Genomic DNA, 4,626 nt, shown 5'->3' on the forward strand with positions numbered 1-4,626 from the left:
AGTGGCACTTGACCAGATCAGATCATGACTACATGATGAACAGCCTGCAGTATGAGATTTGCTGACAAGTGCCTGTTTTGCCTGTTATGCTACAGACTCTTCTTTTCTCTGTTGAGGAAAGTAATATAAGAGCAGTATTTTTTCCTTTTAACAATAAGGGATGACTGGAGTAATGCTTACAATGGATCAGCATGAAAGAAAGAAGCCAACATTTTCCTGCTACTTACTGGTTATTTTTACTTGCACATTGTTTGAAAGAATTTCCTGTGCTTGCTTTGTAGTAAGCTAAGTCAATATGCTACTTTTTTAGATTTCACAGGCTTCCTTCTTCATCTGTGGAGCTCAGACCAGTCTGCTTCTGACAGCTGTCTGAGAAGTCCGTATTTTGAAATGTGTTCTGGGGGTGAGAGCTGTTCTGATATTTCTGAGTACATATTCCAAAACAGGAATAATATGGCACAGACACTAATGATTCAACTGTACTACACCCAAAGTGATTCAGAATCAAATCAGGTAACAGTAAGACTATTTATGCTGCTAATTAGATTCATAGTAAGGGCATAGATTCACAGAGGATTTACAATTTCTATGTCCTTCTAATCTTTAGGTAAAATACCTGTATAATATAAAAAAGGAAAGTAAATTCTAATTCATGGAAGGAAAGTAAATTCTAATTCACAGATTAACTAATTTATTTATTTATTTATTTAATGGACAGGATATTCCCTCCACAATTTGTGATAAAAGACATTTTTGGAGGGCATTTGCATACTGATGTTTATTTTAAGGTAAGTTTCATCTTAGTGCATTCAGTACCATGCTTTATGTATGTATGTATGTATGTATTCATTTATTTATTATAAGTGTTCTGCAATTGGTTGGTTGATGAACAGGTTGATGAAATAAGATTCACCAACCTGCCTCATCAATCAGTGCAAAAGGAAAAAAATAAAAAATCACAATGGAGATAGCCAGAAGGTAGAGAAGGGTGTCTAAATGTTTTAAAGTTTGCATAGGGGATTATCATTCTTCTGTGACTGCCTTAGCAGAAAACTTGCACCCTTCAGTTCTGTAGGGGAGGAGAGCACAAGATACTGCAAAGCCTTGTAGGCAACTTATATATTTTAAATGTAACAATTCAGACCAGAATCAAAAATCTATGAAACATTTTTTATATGTTCCTAAATATAAATATTTCATAGACAAAGGTAGATAGATATGTAGATATATTTATATTCATATATGGATAGATACAGATAAATGTGTAATACATTTATACATTGTACCCTGCCTTCCACAGGGAATTCTTGGTCCTTGACAGATGGTTTCTGCCACTTTATGAATAATTGTTACAATTGCTGTCTTGGGCGAATTCACTTATTGCGTGTTTAAAACCCCTTTTCCTTACCTTTTGCACTGTTGTACAGAATCTCTTTATTTTTTATGTATGAAATGGCCACACTGATTACTTGTATTTCTTGACTTTTTAATGCATGGATTTTTTTTATCTGAGTTGTGTTTTATAGTAAAGTAAAGGAAATGTCAAGATTAATCTAATGTACATGCTTTTTCAATTAGTACCACAACTTTTTCTAGCTGTCATAATCAAGAAGGCTGTGAATCTAGCTGGCCTCCAGATTACAGGAAATAATTCCTGGTTTTATATCTATACTTCCTAGCAAACAGTTGGAGTTTACTGTGTGCTTCTCCATACATGATTTGCAGGAAGCATCATACAGGAGCTCAAAGCTGTGGAGAAGTTGTGAATGGAAGTGATGCATATAAAGGGCAGAGCTAAAATTACGTGTGTGGAAGAGTGAAAAAGCCAATATCTTACAACCAGGACACTTTAACATGAGGAGGAAGAATCTGGATTAATATGTAATTTTAAAGCTTAGCTATAATTAAAGGATTAATACAATAAGTACACACAAAGAGAGTACAAATATTTGTGATTTACATACCTTTTCCTACTTACTTGTTCCTTTAAATTAGGAAATACGTTGACCAACAGAAAACAAAGAATAAACTTCAAGGGAAAAAAAGGGGGTGTGTCTGGGGAGGGAGATAAGGCCAATGAATTTAAGACCAGGAGGAACAGGCTCAAGTGCTTCAAGTTTAGTGACTTGGTACATTATCAAATATGCCTAGAGTTTTGGTTTCATTGAGATGAGATCATCAGTCTTAAGCAGTGTTTTTCTTTGAAAAGGGCTGAGGTCATAGATGATAGTAGTGAACATTCATCTATAGAGGCAGCAAAAGCCTGGTGTCTGCTTTTGACAGCTTCTGTCATCAAATATCTGACACGTTCAATGTGTTCAAAGTGTTTGGTCTTTTTTTTTTTTTTTTTTTTTTTTTTTTTTTTTTTTTTTTTCCAAAAGTTGTTCTTGTTAATATTGTACTAACTGGGATATACCAAAAAGAGAGCTAAGTTTTAAGACACAGTAAACTGCTGAGCAACAACATTTACACTGATTTTCTTTTTTCCTCTTTTAGGCCACATGTTTTGGTTCTGAAAATCCAGCTCATAATGTGTGTGAGAACAGCAATACCTAGGATTAATGTGGAAAAGCAGAGCTTCCTTATACCTCTTGTTAATAGCTGAAGGCAAAAATAATCTGGATATTTTCACAAACAGATGGTGAAATAGTCTGATGGGAGAGCCTTCTCTGCCAATTTTAATCCGAAGTAAATGATAAAAGCTTCCTGACAGCAGTGTGCATCTGGGGTCAAAGGATTCTGTTTTTCCATGTCTGCTGGTTTATTTAGCAAACTTTTGTCATCACTTCTGAATTTTCTGGATGCATTCCACTCTGTTCAGGGCATTACATCTCCTGATACAACTTCATCTCTCTGTGATGTAAACAGATGAAATATGCATGTACCATTTTCTCCTCAAGTAGCTAAGAGCAAGAGGGGCAACTCTTCAGAGGGTTCATATTAGAAACCACAATAACCTTTGCTTCTCAGCTGCCCTGAACAGGAATTTTTTTCTATGAAACTTCAAAGCATCCTTTACCTGAGTGTCTCTCTGAAGGAATGATGTGGTTGCACAGTAAAATGACTATACATCTTCCCAACATCTGGCAAATGGGTGTATTTTGTTACAGAAATGTTGGGATGGAGTCTGGTTCTCTCGACACATAGTTACTTCCAGAAATTGCAGGTGTCTATGTATCTATTGAGTGTAATGTCAGAGTAACCCGTGTAACCCATGCTACATGTACAGCATGTAACCCGGAGGGACATATCACATATCTTCTGCTGGGTACCTGAGCATAGTCTGTACTGACCACAACTGGGCTTACGTCGTGTTAAGGCTTATATTAAGATAAAAATATGGTGAGGAGAGACAGGAGTGAGATGAGGAGACCACAAATGGGAAAGTAGGCAGTACTTGTTAAATGCAACCTGTCAAAGGCAACCTCTAGTTTGTGTCTTCCCATTAGCTCAGAGTGCACAGGGAGCTGCGACGTGGCTTCTGTCTTACTAGTCTGTGCTTTGATGTGCAGAAATTTTATGTAGAAATCCTTAGAGCTGAAGTAGCTAACAGGAAAAATAAAGATTTAATGGTGAAATATCAGTCAATCCATTGTAGTGTAATTATTTATTTCTTCATCTGATCAACAAACAAAAATCCATTTTTCCCCAGTACTTTGTGTATAATCTGCTGTTTGAAATAATTTAGATACTGCATTGATGGGAGACAAACCATTACATAAATTACTCAACCTAAATGCACAAGGCAGTATGCATAATCTGTCGAAGCAATATGAAAATTGTTTTCACTTTATTGTTGTATATTTGGAATGTCCTGAAAGAAGAGTATGTTTAAAATGGTCCTGTCAAAGTATTAAAAGTCAGAAAAAGTTACTCCTCCAGTTAATAAAATATGGTTTTTGAGTAATAGTCAGCCAGCTGTGTACACTCTTTTGATGTGTTATTCAAAAGAAATAAAAATTGAAGTTTCTTATTAACTAGTATATTGATCAATATCCAACTTTTTTTTTTTTTTTTTTTTTTTTTTTTTCTTTTCCCCATCTATTTTTCATTTTACATAACAATATTGCTACAAAATGATTTTCTGCTCTTGGGACTTGTTGGTTCCTGCCAATAAATTAAGATTCTTCCCTCCTCATTGGGCATAAAGAAAGAATCCAAGACTCTTAAAGTCCATGTCACTATCAACTCAGGCAGAGATCTCAGATTGCTGTGGAGGGAGACTGCTTTCTTTTCTTTCCTCTGGAAAATTAATGTACAATAGACAAGAAGAGGGAGGCAGAAAGGAACACAGCGATGTCTGTTTTTCTTCCTTCAGAAATAAAATTCCATCACAATTTTCTCAAATTCTGCACTACTCCTGTTCCTTTTCAAGCTGTGATTTCTGTAGGTAGGCTCTAAAGACAGCTTGGCTCCCCCTGTGCTGGGCATCTACACTGTATAGCCATCCCACATCCTCCCACTATCAGTGGTATGCATAGGTCTGCATCAGAATTGTTACTGCTGACCACTTCCCTAGCAGTGGTGTGAACAGGTTTGCAGCAGGATTATTACTGCTGACCTGTTTCCCTGCCCGCCCCCCCGCCTTTTTTTTTTTTTTTTTTTTTTTTTTTTTTTTTTTATGAG

At 35.9% G+C, this 4,626-nt stretch overlaps 1 long non-coding RNA gene across 1 annotated transcript; it reads left to right on the forward strand.

Annotated features, from left to right (window-relative positions):
- The first annotated feature begins 567 nt into the window (after nt 1–567).
- Nucleotides 568–3,982, forward strand: LOC116501068. The gene is made up of 3 exons (XR_004254364.1): nt 568–607; nt 719–788; nt 2,497–3,982. It is a non-coding gene; the product is annotated as an uncharacterized LOC116501068 (long non-coding RNA).
- Nucleotides 3,983–4,626: the final 644 nt, after the last annotated feature.

This window comes from Aythya fuligula, chromosome Z (assembly GCF_009819795.1).
Source record: "Aythya fuligula isolate bAytFul2 chromosome Z, bAytFul2.pri, whole genome shotgun sequence".
Taxonomy (NCBI): Eukaryota; Metazoa; Chordata; class Aves; order Anseriformes; family Anatidae; genus Aythya; species Aythya fuligula.